This window comes from Felis catus, chromosome C2 (genome assembly GCF_018350175.1).
Source record: "Felis catus isolate Fca126 chromosome C2, F.catus_Fca126_mat1.0, whole genome shotgun sequence".
Lineage (NCBI taxonomy): Eukaryota > Metazoa > Chordata > Mammalia > Carnivora > Felidae > Felis > Felis catus.
In genome coordinates, this window is record NC_058376.1 from 143,864,670 (window position 1) to 143,881,463 (window position 16,794).

Consider the following 16,794-nt stretch of genomic DNA (forward strand, 5'->3'; position numbering starts at 1 on the left):
TATATACTTCTATTCCATTTCCTCCTCTTTTGTACTATTATCATTATATATATTACCTCTATATATGTTACAACTCAAAAATACACTGTTATAATCATTATATATTTTTGTATCCACTAAAGAAGCTAAGAAAACAGAGAAAGTATGTATTTATAGAGCATGTTATACTTTCTTTTTAAATATTTTATGTTCTTTAAATATTTTATGTTCCTGTGGATTCAAATTTACCACCTGGTGTCCTTTTTGTTGTTGTTGTTGTTCATTTTCCCAATACGGCTTTGCTACCACCTACCTCCTTTGTAATGTTATTGTCAAATATAATACATTTCAATATGTTATAAGCACAACAGTTGAATTATATACATATTTATTAAATTACTTTATTTTTACTTTTTTAAAATTTAAATTCAAGTTAGTTAACATACAGTGTAGTCTTGGCTTTACGAGTAGAATTCAGTGATTCATCTCTTAACATATGACACGCAGTGCTTATCCTGAAAAGTGCCCCCCTTAATGCTCCTCACCCATTGAACCCATTCCCCCACCCATCTCCCCTCCAGCATCCCTCAGTCTGGTCTCTGTATTTAAGAGACTCTTATGATGCCTCCCTCCCTGTTTTTATCTTAAGAACTCTCTATTATAAGGAATGTTTATCCACCCAGGAAAAAAACTCTGAGCCATTGCTCTAGGCACTGAGCAGGAGCCACATCCACAGCCTTCCTGGCTTAGAATGCGAAGGCGACTAGGGCCCCAGAATTCTTGGCCTACCACACCTGGGGTAGAATCTCCATCCCATAACTAGGAGCTGGGTGGAAGAAGGGAGACCTGGACCTCGTGGTGATACTTACTCAGAATGTAGCCTCTGAAATTTAGAGTTGAAAGAGATGAGAGATGCTGGTAGCCTTCCCCTCCTGGTGAGATGCTGCAGCCCTTAATAGACAGCTGAGGGCAGAGGCTACTCTGTCTTTATCACACCTAAAGTGGAGCTTTCTTAAAACTGAGCTGGGTGGTAGGAGAGGTAGGAAAAGAGTGGGTCATGACTCAAGGGTCATTAGACTCTTGCTTTTCTTACTTAGTTTTGTAGTTTTTCTTGATTAAATGTTTCTTCACTTGCTCAATATTTCTTCACCTCAATTTCCATAGTAAATTGGGGTTTTTTTAATGCAATTTTCATCAGGTGCATTTGTTTCTCTTAGGAGTGGGCCCACAGAGGTCCTCACATCGCAATTCTAGAAGTAGAACTCACAATGGGAATTTGTATCTACAGTTTTGTGGAGGGAGGAAGAAGCTATGTCTGATACACACAACAGAATTTTCTTAAAAACCTCTTCAAAATTTTTTCTTGTTTTCATGATTTCTCTATTCCTGGAGTCATCTACCATAATTCTCTTTTCTCTTCTTTCTTTGGCTCCTGTCTTTCACTATACCCTGATTTGCTATTTCCCTTTCATTTTCACAGCCTCCTCCCATTACTACTGCCTCCACACCTTACCCCATGCAATCATGTCTTTGGGTTCTCTCATCATCCTTGTATTGTATGTGTACACATGTCTCCGTGACAGATACAACATCCCAGTCAGTGAAACAAAGACTTCTGTTTGCAATACAGTCTTCTTGACAGCTTCAAGAATGGGTAGAGGGGAAAGGCAATGTAACATTCCTTCCTGTCATGCTACTTTACATTTTAACTTGAGATCTTTAAATTTCATAGATGCCATTTTCACTAGCTACGGTTGATAGGATGTCATAACCAAGGAGATTGTTAATGCCTTTAAGGAACTAATAAATGTTTGAGGCCTATACTCTCCCAATCTGTATGGTAAACTCAAATCAACTTAAATGAATAAATATCTGCTGTGCCCTTTAAACCAGTGTGGTCCCTAGACTACCAGTAGAAGCATTACTTGGAAGCTTGTTAGAAATCCAATTTGTAGGTCTCATCCCAGACCTAATGAAGCAGGAATCATCATCATTGGGGCACCTGGGTGGCTCAGTCGTCTGAGCCTCTGACTTTGGCTCAGGTCATGATCTCACGGTTCGTGAGTTTGAGCCCTGGTGTCAGGCTCTGTGCTGACAGCTCAGAGCCTGGAATCTGCTTCGGATTCTGTGTCTGCCTCTCTGCCCCTTCCCATGCTCTGTCTTTCTCTCTCTCTCATAAAAAAAAATTTTTTTTTAATTAAGAAGAAATCATCATTATTAAATCTGAATTTTAACATCCCCTTCTAGTGATTCTAATGCACACTAAAGGTGGAGAACCACTGCTCTAATCTAGGAGAAAAGAATCATGCTAGAAGCTAGGGAATGCAATATTGAGTGTGACTCAATTTGTCCTCTAGAAAGAGACATGGTCTATTAGGGAAGATAAGCATGCACATAAATTATTATAGTATAATATATGCAATATTAGAATGATATACAAAGTACAGAACTATAGAGAGAAAAGAAAGTTAAATTTATCAGTGAGGGAATCGCTGAGCATATTTTACCACTGACCAGGTTGTTACTAGCACAAAGGCTAAGTAGTTGCCTCTCTGGGAGTTAATTTCCCCATCTATAAGATGGAAATAATAATAATACCTATTTTGATGAATTATGCTGGTAAAATTAAATTATGGAAGTAAAAGTTTCTAGCATAAACTCCTTGGCTCAAAGGAGTAACAGTTCTCCCTTAACCTTTTCTGTCTAAACCTCCTCAGTACATAGAAGGTTTATGGATATGTAATAGGATTTCAGAATGCTGAACCCCCAAACTTTACAGAAATAACCGTTCTCTTCCCAAATCTAGTTTCCATCCATCTGCTTTATTGGCCAATGAACACTACCAATTAGAATTAAACTCACCATTTATGCTTCCCAGACTCATTGGGAAGTTCCAGATGAATTTTGTTCAACATTTGCACATATCATATTGGCAGTCAGATTTATCTGGGAAAACAAAACCTCACTGTTAGTAGTCACTGCCATGTTCTACCTTCAAGCACTTACCAAAATCAGATCTTCCCCTAAAAGGAAAAAAATACAGTACTCATCATTCACTGAACAATAATTGAGTCCTACTATATTCCAGGGAAGAAAGATGCTGGAGATACAGGGATAGAAAAGACAAACACTGCTGGATCCTCATGAAGCCAATAATCCAACAGAGACTTAGCATCAAGCTATTTCGGAAGTACAGAACTGACTGCTTATGAAACCAATTTTTTTTTTCAAGAACAGAGATCAAGCTCATGTTTATGTGGTGGTATCTTCAAGTCCTGAACAAAGCTTGTAAGATATGTGAGAAATGGGACTACAGCATGAAAGGTAGACCGCAACTTTTACTTCAAATGACGTCTCCAATTTTTCTAAGATTCAGAGATGAATAACATATACTGTCTCCCACCACGAGGTTTGTAGTTAGTGGTCAGACAAGTAAATAACAAACACAGCATACCTAGCAGTGCCTGTCACAAAGCAGGATATTCAATAATGGAAACAAATACTATTACTGCTTACTTAGTATAGAAAGGTGCTTGAGGAATCCAATGTAAGCCCTGCTTCATGCTCATGCCATATGAAACATCATCAAACATTAGCCAGAGGGACAATTCATTAGTTCTAATAACATTTGTTGAGCTCAGACTACATAAGTGTTGTAGACACAAGGGTGAGAAAAGACATACGTGTCTCTGATCTTGTAGAGCTCAAGGTCTATTTGTCGATCATGATAAATGAGGACACAGTAAATTGTAAATGAAGACAAAAAAACAAAACAAAACAAAACAGGAGCGGGCCTGGCATTCAGTGCGAACACTGAGGTACAGCTGCGTATCTGGCCAGAATTCGTTCCAGTCAATGCTTAGGCCGTAACTTTTAGAAATCACTTCTTACCAAATCGAAACTCTTTAACTCAAACTATCTACTGCAAAATAGATAAAATAACACCACCAACGTGGGTGACCTGCAAATAGAGTGTTTTTCGTGTTTGATTACTATTATTGGATATAAGATGACTTCTGAACTGGGTGGTCAGTGGGAGCCCATTGCTGGACACAGGGTGTGATGGAAAGGCAGAGCCATGTCCGCTGAAGCTGTGCCCGCGCTGATAACCCCCTTGGCAAGACTAAGGTTCCAGGCACTTCTGCCGCGTTTGAGAGAGTCTGCTTCCTGAAGTGTGTACTTTAATCTAACTCCAAGAAATGCTTTTCAAAAAGGAGTCCTCGACCAAATTTAAAGAAAAGCTTCATATGTAAGACAGCACGTGAAGGCCCTGAGAAGTCTTGTGATTAAAAAGAAATCTGCTTGATGGGGCTCCTGCGTGGCTCGGTTGAGTGTCTCTCTTGATTTCAGCTCAAGACAAGATCTCACATTTTGGGAGATCGAGCCCCATGTGGGGCTCTGTGCTGAGTGTGGAGCCTGCTTAGGATTCTCTCTCTGTCCCTCCTCAGTTCACATGTACTCTCTCTCTCTCTCTCGCTCTCTCTCTCTTAAATAAATAAATAAACTTAAAAAAAAATCTGTTTGATGTGTAATCCAGGCCTCCCCACATTAATTTCACCATAGAACCTTTTTTTCCAAAACATACATACAAATATCTGGAAAAAATTTTACTCTAAGAAAGATAGTTTTGAATATTCTGGTTTAACTTATTTAACACCTGCTCTGCTAGGTGTTTCATTTTTTAACTGTCAACATAGAAAATTTATAAATGTATTGAGTTGTCCTGAGTCCATTTTGACCAGTTAGGTAACCTGCTAAACTGACAAGCAAAATTCTATTTTGTTTTTTAATAGAGAAAACAATTGAGATGAGAGCAATAACAGTGGCTCTTGACCCACAATGGCTCTACCTTGGTCCATATCAAAGCCTGATGAGGATTCATCCTGCAAGCATATTACGCACAGTTCATTTTTATACCTTCATTTCATATTGATTTTCCTTGTGTTTTTCTCTGCTTTGGCAATCCTAGACGCATTTCTAATTTTCCAAGATTGCCTGCAGAGAAGTCCCATCCCCAGAGATTGTTTTTTATTAGTCTCTTAAGCAAGTTATACAATTCAAATCACCTCTCCCTGTCCACCCATCTGCTTGTTTTTGCTTTTCTTCCTCTCTGCTGGATTCGGTGTAGAAATCCTCTCTGCCTCCTCTCTCCCCTCCCTGTCCACTGCCCTAAACTCTCCCCCACCGTTCTGTCTATCCTCTCTGTCAGGGTCCAGGGGCCCCTTCTGTTCAGATGGCTCTGGGCCCACCTGTACCGGCCCCATCTGTCAGCGAAGCAGCCCCAGCATCCCACAAACCTGGTGGAGGAAATTCTCCTCTGAAGAATTGACGTCACTAGGTGTTCTCCTGAGAGTTGTGCCCTGAAAAATTAGCTACGCTGAGGAAGAATAAAGGGCATTTCAGCATGGAATAGAGGCATTCATTCCATTGGCATCAATAAAATCCTTCTCCCGCACAGAACCACATTTGTCTTCCGTTTCAAACATTATTTAACATCAACCAGAAAATTAAAGGAAAATGGGAATTGGAAAAGACAGTATCTGCAGGCTAACTAGAAAGTTCAAAATATTTACATTTTAACGCATACAAAGATAAAGAGGATAAAATCTGTTTTCTGACCCTAACATGACCAAACATATTTGCGAGATTATTGCCTCTCTTTCATGCGATTCAAGTAATGCAGAATTTTTTTTTTTTTTTTTTTGGAAGAAGACATTCAGTTTTAGTTCCTTGGCACTACTTGTAAAGAAGTCAAGGAATCATGTCCCAGAGGAAGTATTTCCTTGAAAGAAAAGTCTATTTCTAATATTTAAAGTCCCCGGCCTTCTATAAAATATATACAGTGGGAAAGAGAGAAGTTCTACAGTTGAAGAACACTAAGGCTTGGCTATCATTTGCTGTCTGAACTTTGATTCATATTTAACCCAGATCTGTGTGTTGATTTAGAGCCTAAAATGCCAACAGGAGAACAGAATGGTCACAGCCAGCCCTTGTAGAGAGTATTTTGTGCCAGGACTGAACAAGTTCTAAAAAATGTTGATGGCACCTGAAAATCATACATTAGAACCCCTTGATGTAGAAGGTTCTCTTGGTTCTGATGTCCCCTTGCCCGTTTTCCTGCATGTGAGCGAGGCGCCACGGCGACCCTGTTTATCTGGCCCCTGCACAACATTGTCAAGACACATTTCCATTTTCCAAGTGACTGCTGCCACTGGGCCGCAGTCTGTGCTCATTTCTCGAGTAGCTAAACCCTTTGACACTGTGGTTTTTAATTAAAATTACATTAAAGTTAATCAACCAGAAAGAGGCTGCTGTAGAAGGCAGGTTTGATTGCAACCTGCAAAGGGCACGGAGGCTGCCAACTTGCTAAAGATGTGCCTGCAGATGCCAATCTGCCTGCACAAGCCCCACGGTTACAGAGCTGCTGAGGAGAGGTCAGTGCTGCTTGCATTTTCCCTGGGACCGTCAAAACAACGACAACAACAAAAAATCGCAATGGCAGTAGCGTGCCGTAAAGTTAACAAGCAAACGGCCCCTCCAACGTGCACCATCCCTGCATTTCTGCTGCTGCCCCAAACCGCTGGGCATGTTAAAATCGTCACATCCCAACTGTTTCATCGGCAGACGCAGTTAGGCTCAACCGGGAACCATCAGGCCCGTTGTTTGGGGACGCTATGGACACTCTTGGACAATCCTGTCTTCTACAGGATGGGGTTCTGGCAGATGGCGCTGAGTTTGGTGTTGCTTTGTTTTGAAAGGGACAGAGGTGATCCTTGAAAGCTTCAGGGTTTCTTGTTCTTCTCCAGGTTCTTTGCAAAAGAGCTTCATCAGACAAGGACTACAGACAGCAGGACTACAGTCTGTCTCTTCACGCGTTCTGAACCAGGAGACTATCAAATGAAACTTCACGACTGAGAATTATTAGGTACTTCACCCTTAGTAAGTGTTGCGGTGGTGTTGAGTCTAGAATTTAAACTTTCTGAGGGCGTCTGGGTGACTAAGTCAGTTAAGCGGCTGACTTCGGCTCAGGCCATGATCTCACAGTTGGTGAATTCGATCCCGGCTTCGGACTCTTTGCTGATATGACAGCTCAGAGCCTGGAGCCTGCTTCAAATTCTGTGTCTCCCTTTCTCTCTGCCCCTCCCCAGCTCGCACTCTGTCTCTGTCTCTGTCAAAAATAAATAAATGTTAAAATTTGAATTTTCTGTGCAGTTCTTGTATGATTAACATATTTAATAAGCTAGGCCTTAACAAAGTACCTAACACTGGTAAGTGGTTGACTGGTGTTGGAGAGTTGAAAGAATGAAGAAAAGAGTGCATTGTTTATCACAACTAATTCTATGTGGTTTTTTTTTTTTTTTTCCTCAAAAGCTATAAAATCACCATTAGTACAAAAAGCCAGGTGTCCTTTTATCCTGAGTGCCAACTCTGATCTATTGGTAATTGCTGCCTAAATCATTGTGTTGAGAAAGATTCTGAGGCCGTGGCCAAGTAATCGAGCAGCAAAAGCGATCTTGGTCGAGGGCTCCAAATGCTATCCCTGTTCTGAGGCTCGGGAAGTTAATATTAAGATCATGTCAGAATTTTGTAGTTGCTTGGAAGTAAGTTGGCAAAACCTCTTGGGATGATATACAAGTGAAGAATGAACCTTGAAGAGGAAAATTAGCTGACTCTACTTAGTTTCAAACTCGTTAAAAGCTGGCAAACATTTTTGTTTCGTCTATCCCTGAGTGGCTTCTTGAGTCCACAGCTGATTGTGATCAAGCCATTGGTCCTGTAATTGACATTCTTGTCTACGCATATTCATGTCATATACAGGGTTTGCCAGAGCGCTCTGCTCAGTAGCAAGTTTCTTGAGGCAAGCGAGCCCCAGGAGCCATGCACATCCTAGCTGTGAACATGAATGACTGCAAAGTGTCTCCCTATAAAAAGCTGTTAGAGAAATAGAATTTTGTTCCTTGAAAAAGTGAATTCCTTTTTCCATAATGAGATCTAAAGGGAAGTCTGCTAGGGAGGGAACATGTTCTTCAAATCTTATTTCTTTACTAATAAAAGGAGAAAAACCCCTGCGAGGAGGGTTTTTTGTTTTGTTTTTTGTTTTTTGTTTTTTGTTTTTTTTGCCTCTCTGACCAGCTTACTATTTCTAAACTTTAAATGTAGCAATGATGATTGGAGCCACAGCAGCTATCTTGTGATCATGAGGTATAAGCACCAAGACCCCTCTACCCCCCCCCTCAAAATTCTAAGGATGGTAAAACAGAAGGATGGAAAAGAACTTGGTACTTTGAAGACGTTTTTAAACCGCTTCCCTAAAACTGGAACCTCTAGGTTCCTTGTTATGTGGAACGATTAAATGTCATAGTATTTAAATCATTGTTAGTTTGGGAATCTTTTACTCATAGCTAACAGCATTCCAATTAAGATAGTAGTCTTGCTTTCCAACATAGAAAATGAAGTCCTCCAATCCCATAGTGTCTTTCATTCCTCCCACTTTAATATTCTACTCATGCTACATCTTTGTGTTCACAGTACATAAAAAATAAAAAAAAAATCTGTGTATTCCTCACAGAAATCCCTACTAGGAGAAACATATCAATGGTTAGCTTTTCTTGCCTGAGCAGGTTTTTGAACTAGTATCTCTCTATAGGCCTCTGGCAGATCTTCACAAAGCTTTCCCTAGTCAATACTTAGGTGTTTTCTCTCCTAGCTTTAAATCAAACAGAGGTTTTCTTGTTCACTAGAATGCAATTTACCCATGAGAAGGTGAACACTGATACGATGCCTCTACATGGATGAACTCACCAGACCATTCCCTGGATTTTGAGAAAAGGCAATAAAGAGGCTAAGGATATAGGCTTATCAGTTGGTCTGGCAAAGATTTATGAAGGAGAAGAGAAAGATGGGGCTGATGCTGCCCCCCCCCAACCCCACCCCTGGCAACCTGTTCCAGATAGTTCTTGCATCCTGCTCCTACTCACATATGCTAGCCATAAGAATCATCTGGAAAGCTGGAAAATTTTGTCACCTAACCTGACAGACTAAATTTTAAAATATCCACTTCTCTGCTTTTCACAAGAGACATCCCTAGGGGATAAAGACAGAAAAATTGATGAAAGAATGGAAAAAGATACACTGGACAGACACGAAGCACAGGAGAGCTGAAATAGATATGAGACAGGATGTTAAACTAAAAATTCATTCAGAGTATCCAGATAGGATACATATCAATACCCTAGTGAGCATCTAGAAGGCGACTGCACTCTCTCCGACGATTGGGAACAAAGGCGTTTGCTCCAAAATATGTTAGAGCGAAAATGTTTGCTTTGAAATGGTCCTTTCCATGCTTTGACCCTGGAGGAGGTGTGAAACTCCAGTTAGCCAGTTGAGAAGGGGAGAAAGGAAACAGAGAAGCAATATTCTCTCTTCCCTAAAGGCAGCTGTCCTATCTACAACTGGTTCTAGGTATTGATGGAGAGGTTGAGGGAGCAAGAAGAACTCATTTTTGGTGAAAATAGAAAAGACAATCAAAGTACTGATTAGGACTGTAAAATAAAGTACAGCACAACATAAAAAACAAAACAAAACAAAAAAAAAACCCCATCATGACATTATCCAGTCCAAAGTATTGAATGGCATAAAATATAAGGTTGCATTACCGGATGGAATGTTACTGATAGGACTAGGGAGAGCCTGAGCAGCTAACCCGTTAAAAGCTCTGGGGGTTTGGGAACCACTTTCCAAATTGCATCACATCTGAATTTGTTTTACTGCATAGCATTTGTGGGTTGTCACAGTTTGGATTCTTTGGAAAGCAGATGCTAAGACAAGACCGTGGGGTACAGGATGTTTATTTGCTACAACCAGTACATGACTAGCAAGGCGCTCTGGCTGTCAGTGTCATCTCGTGTTGGGCTGCAATGGTTGGGCCTGTGTTGCCTTGCCTTTCTCGGCCACAGAATGCAGACTGCCCCAAAAAGGGTGTGAGCTCACTCAGGACAGCACTCCACAGCTGACGCCTACCTTCCGTGAGCCACCAGCTGGAGAAAAATTGTAAATACATAGTGGCAGTCCTTCCATATAAGTGTGACTATCTCCTTTCTTTATTGGGATAGACCAGACAGCCAAAATTAATGGTCGCGTATCATGTTTCCGAGACCCTATTAAATCTGCTGTAGCAAAGAGAGTACCACGTCTAGCATGATGGCAACAGTTAGTGCTAAGCTTGATGGTCCCAGAAAGCATATTTAGAATCCTAAACCCAGTGATTAAAAAGTACACATCACAGACATAAAACTGTTAGAACCAGAACCTGTTAGAATTAATAAATGAATTTACTAAAGTTGCAGGATACAAAATCAACACACAGAAATTCTCTGCATTTCTATAAAGTAATAACAAACTATGAGAAAGAGAAATTAAGAAAATTACCCCATTTACAATTGCATCAAAAAGAAGAAAACACCTAGGAATAAATTTAACGAAGGATGTGAAAGATCTATACACTGAAAATTATGAGACAATGATAAAAGAAACTGAAGATGAGACAAATAGATAGTCTATGCTCATGGATTGAAAAAAATAATATTGTTAAAATGTCCACAGTACCCAAAGCAAGGCACAGATTCAATGCAAACCTTATCAAAATTCCAATGGCTTTTTTTCACAGAAATAAAACAGTTGTATGGAATCACAAAAGAGCCCAAATAGTGAAAGCAATCTTGAGAAAGAACAAAGCTGGAAGCACCTTGTTTTCTGATTTCAAACTATGTCATAAGCTTTGGTAATCAAAACAGTATGGTATTGGCATTAAAAACAGACACATAGATCAAAGCAACAGAATAGAGAGCCCAGAAGTAAACTCACATATATGATTAATTTATTTACAACAAACGAGCCAGGGATATATGGTGGGGAAAGGACAGTCTCTTCAATTACCGGACAACTGGACAGCCACACGCAAAAGAATGAAACTGAACAACTATCTTATACACCATACACAAAAATTAACTCAAAGTAGATTAAAGACTTGAATGTAAGACCTGAAACCATAAAATTCCTAGAAGAAAACATAGGAGGTAAGCTTCTTGACATCAGTTTGGCAACGAGTTTTTGGATTTGACACCAAATCTAAAACAACAAAGGCAAAAATAAACCAATGAGACTACATCAAGCTAAAAACCTTCTGCACAGCAAAGCAAACTATCAACAAAACAAGGCAATCAACTAAATGGGAGAAAATAATTACAAACCCTGGATTTGATAAGCAATTAATACTCAGATAATATCAAGAACACATACATTTGGATGGCAAAAAAAAATCTCCCAAACAATCCAATTTAAAAATGGGCAGAGGATAGGAATAGATATTTTCCCAAAGAAGATATACAGGTTCATAACGAAATGTTCAACATCACTAACTGTCAGGGAATGGCAAATCAAAACCATAATGAGACATCACCTTATCCCTGTTAGAATGGCCGTTATCAAAAAGACAAGACAGAAATGCTGGTGTGGATGTGGAGAAAAGGGAACCCTTCCGCGTACACTACCACTACGGAAAACAGTATGGCGTTCCTTCAAAAAAATGTAAAATAGAACTACCATAAAAACAAAACAAAACAAAACAAAAAACTACCATATGATCCAGCAAGTCGACTTCCGGGTATTTGTCTGAAGAAAATAAAAACACTGACTCAAAAAGATATATGTACCCTTAATGTTCATTGCAGAATTGTTGATAGCAGCCAACATATGGAAAAAACCTAAGTGTCCATTAATAAATGACCAGATAAAGAAAATGTGGCATGTGTGTGTATAAATACCATACTTGTGTATATATAATGTTTATGTGTATATATATTTATGTATATGTAATAGTTATGTGTATATATATATATATGTGTGTGTGTGTGTGTGTGTATAGATAAATACTGTATTTTCTTACCTGTGTGTAAAACCTAAAAAAAACAAAAATAAAAAACAAAAATGAGCTCATGGATACAGAGAAGAGAATGTTGGTTGCCAGAAGCAGGGGGTGCTGGGGTGGGAGGGGTAAGTAAAATGGGTAAAGGAAGTCAAAAGCTATACATACGTTGCCAGCTATAAAACAAGTAAGTCCTGGGATGTAATGTACAGTGTGGAGACTATAGGTAATAATACTGTACTGCATAGTTAAAAGTTGCTAAGAGAGTAAATCTTAAAATTTTTCATCACAAGAAAAACATTCTGTAACTTTGTATGGTGACAGATGTTCACAAGATTTATTGTGGTGATTATTTAGCAATATATACAAATATTGAATCGTTATGTTTTACAACTGAAACTAATATAATGTGTGCCAATTATACCTTGGTGGAAAAAACACACATCACAGATAGAAAATTCATGAAAATTCATCACATGCGAGTCTACAAAGTAAGTCTCAACATTTTCTGACACCAGGTCCCATACAAGTCATGTTCTCCAACCACAATGCTAAAGAGGTAAAAAGTGAGAAGTCATTTTTTTTTTAATCTAAGAAGTCAACGTATTTGCAAAATGAATAATACATTCTAAGTAAGTAATGACTCAAAGAAGAAACCAGAGTGGAAATTAGACAGGCCATCATGGACCATCCTAAACCAATGCTCTCATTATTAAAAATGGGGAAACCGAGAGTCAGAGCAGTTACGTAGTTTGCTCAGAGTTGCACTGCATGTTGGTAACAAGGAAGGGAGCAGAAGAATGTAGTTCAAAGCACAAGGATCTAGGTCACAGGCCGTGGGGCCAGACGTGTTCTAATTCTCCTGGACCGAAGTCGACGAAGACGCACATAGGCAAGACACGTCAGACGGTCATAAGGCTGGAAGGAGCCTGCACCCAACAAACTCATGGGAACCAGAAGGACCGAAGAACAGGACAAAACAGAGCAGCCGCAAGTCTGGCGGCACCAAAACCAGCCCCGTCTGAGGCTCTGAGGACACGAGTCGTGGCAGCTGCCTCCATGTTGGCCCTTCAGGAAATCTTGACACGAAACCTTCCTGTAGAATTTGTAGGGAGAATTTTTCCTAAGTTTTAATATTTACAGACATGCAAACTTCTTAAGCCAAAGAAATGTCTCTCACGTAGCACCAGGTATAGTGTGTTCAGTACGAAAATATACTTATTTGTGGGGCATCTGGCTGGTTCAGTCAGTGGAGAGTGTAACTCTTGATCTCAGGGTTGTGAGTTTGAGCCCTACACGTTGGGTGTAGAGATTACTTAAAAATAAAATCTTTTAAAGAAAGAATATATGTATATATACATATGTGTGTGCGTGTGTGTGTATATATATATATATATGGAAATCGTTGTTTACTGAGTTTACAACTGTAAACTTTTTTTACTGAGTAAACAACTGAGTAAACTCAGTAAACAACGATTTCCAGAGTCCCTACGATGGGCTAGAAATGATGTTAGGCACATAGAACTCAATATAAGTTGCTTGATGAGCATTGCCTTCCAAGAATCTTTGCAGCCGTTTGAACAAAGATAACATTAAGAGCTGTATTAGTTATCTGCTGCCATTATAATACTGAGTAACGAGTAACCGCCAACCTCAGTGGCATGTAAGAATAAACACTTACTCTATTCACAAATCCATGGGCTGGCTGAGTGCTTCTGGTACTCTGCTCGGGGTTCAGCTGATCACAGAGGTGCTTGCTTATGTATCTGCAGTTAGCCGGCTGGTGGGCAGTTCCAGGATGTCCTTGAGTGGGAGGAATCTGATCACTGGCAAGCAGACTAGTGTAGGCTATTCGCATGGTGAGGGGTCCGCGATAGAGCAGAAGTCTGTAAGTCTGAGGCTCGGTTTCGCTGGGTTCTGTTGGCCAAAACAAGTTCATCCCAGCTTCAAGGGGTGGGGAAATAGAATACACCCTTTAAATGAAAGGAAGTGCAAAGTCACAGAGCAAAGAGCAGGTTTAAATACAATGGAAACATTTTCACAATCAACCTACCCCAAGGGCTAAATTGACTCCTTGGCAGAAGCTAAAATGAGGAAGGATTAGAAACTAAAATGGAGGTGAATCTTCTTAGAAGAGACATACTCCTTTCAAAAGCCGCGTGTGGTTTTTCTCTTTAAAGGAATCCAGACCTTCAAACAAGGGTTGGATACAAAACATGAAGTTGATATATGAAATAATCATCGATGAAGGAAATATAAAAACAACTGCTGAGGCTACATGAGCTAGAACAAATCTAACCTTACTTTTTTGAGTTTCTTTCTTTTCAGAAAGAGAGGGAGAATGCACCAGAGTGGCAGAGAGAGGGGGGCAGAGAGAATCCCAAGCACACTTCACTCTGTCAGCGCACAGCCTGATGGAGAGTTCGATCCCACAAACTGCAAGATGGTGACCTGAGGCGAGATCAAGAATCAGGTGATTAACAGACTGAGCCACCCAGGCCTCCCAGAACAAATGTAACTTTAGACTTGAAAACTTGAAACAAGGGAGAAGCGGCAAGATGGCGGCTTAGGAGGACGCTGGGCTCACCGCGCGTCCTGCTGATCACTTAGATTCCACCTACACCTGCCTAAATAACCCAGAAAACTGCCAGAGGATTAGCAGAACGGAGTCGCCCGAGCCAAACGCAGACGAGAGGCCCACGGAAGAGGGTAGGAGGGGCGGCGAGGTGGTGCGCGCTCCACGGACTGGCGGGAGGGAGCCGGGGCGGAGGGGCGGCTCGCCGGCCAAGCAGAGCCCCCGAGTCTGGCTGGCAAAAGCGGAGGGGCCTGACGGACTGTGTTCTCACAACAAGCGCGACTTAGCATCTGGGAGGTCATAAGTGAACAGCTCTGCTCGGAAAGCGGGAAGGCTGGAGAACAAAGGGAGGGAGAGCTGCTGAGCCCCCTGACGACAGAGCTCAGTTTGGTGGGGAACAAAGGCGCTCGCCAGCGCCATCTCCCCCGCCCATCCCCCAGCCAAAATCCCAAAGAGAACCAGTTCCTGCCAGGGAACTTGCTCGCTCCGCGCAAACACCCAACTCTGTGCTTCTGCGGAGCCAAACCTCCGGCAGCGGATCTGACTCCCTCCCGCTGCCACAGGGCCCCTCCTGAAGAGGATCACCTAAGGAGAAGCGATCTAAGCCTGCCCCTCCTGCCCCCGTGCACCTTGCCTACCCACCCCAGCTAATACACCAGATCCCCAGCATCACAAGCCTGGCAGTGTGCAAGTAGCCCAGACGGGCCACACCACCCCACAGTGAATCCCGCCCCTAGGAGAGGGGAAGAGAAGGCACACACCAGTCTGACTGTGGCCCCAGCGGTGGGCTGGGGGCAGACATCAGGTCTGACTGCGGCCCCGCCCACCGACTCCAGTTATACACCACAACACAGGGGAAGTGCCCTGCAGGTCCTCACCACGCCAGGGACTATCCAAAATGACCAAGCAGAAGAATTCCCCTCAGAAGAATCTCCAGGAAATAACAACAGCTAATGAGCTGATCAAAAAGGATTTAAATAATATAACAGAAAGTGAATTTAGAATAGTAGTCATAAAATTAATCGCTGGGCTTCAAAACAGTATACAGGACAGCAGAGAATCTCTTGCTACAGAGATCAAGGGACTAAGGAACGGTCACGAGGAGCTGAAAAACGCTTTAAACGAAATGTATAACAAAATGGAAACCACCACAGCTCGGCTTGAAGAGGCAGAGGAGAGAATAGGTGAACTAGAAGATAAAGTTATGGAAAAAGAGGAAGCTGAGAAAAAGAGAGATAAAAAAATCCAGGAGTATGAGGGGAAAATTAGAGAACTAAGTGATACACTAAAAAGAAATAATATACGCATAATTGGTATCCCAGAGGAGGAAGAGAGAGGGAAAGGTGCTGAAGGGGTACTTGAAGAAATAATAGCTGAGAACTTCCCTGAACTGGGGAAGGAAAAAGGCATTGAAATCCAAGAGGCACAGAGAACTCCCTTCAGACGTAACTTGAATCGATCTTCTGCACGACATATCATAGTGAAACTGGCAAAATACAAGGATAAAGAGAAAATTCTGAAAGCAGCAAGGGGGAAACGTGCCCTCACATATAAAGGGAGACCTATAAGACTCGTGACTGATCTCTCTTTTGAAATTTGGCAGGCCAGAAAGAATTGGCACGAGATTTTCAGGGTGCTAGACAGAAAAAATATGCAGCCAAGAATCCTTTATCCAGCAAGTCTGTCATTTAGAATAGAAGGAGAGATAAAGGTCTTCCCAAACAAACAAAAACTGAAGGAATTTGTCACCACTAAACCAGCCCTACAAGAGATCCTAAGGGGGACCCTGTGAGACAAAGTCCCAGAGACATCACTACAAGCATAAAACATACAGACATCACAATGACTCTAAACCCGTATCTTTCTATAATAACACTGAATGTAAATGGATTAAATGCACCAACCAAAAGACATAAGGTATCAGAATGGATTAAAAAACAAGACCCATCTATTTGCTGTCTACAAGAGACTCATTTTAGACCTGAGGACACCTTTAGATTGAGAGTGAGGGGATGGAGAACTATTTATCATGCGACTGGAAGCCAAAAGAAAGCTGGAGTAGCCATACTTATATCAGACAAACTAGACTTTAAATTAAAGGCTGTAACAAGAGATGAAGAAGGACATTATATAATAGTTACAGGGTCTATCCACCAGGAAGAGCTAACAATTATAAATGTCTATGCGCCGAATACCGGAGCCCCCAAATATATAAAACAATCACTCATAAACATAAGCAACCTTATTGATAAGAATGTGGTAATTGCAGGGGACTTTAACACCCCACTTACAGAAATGGACAGATCATCTAGACACA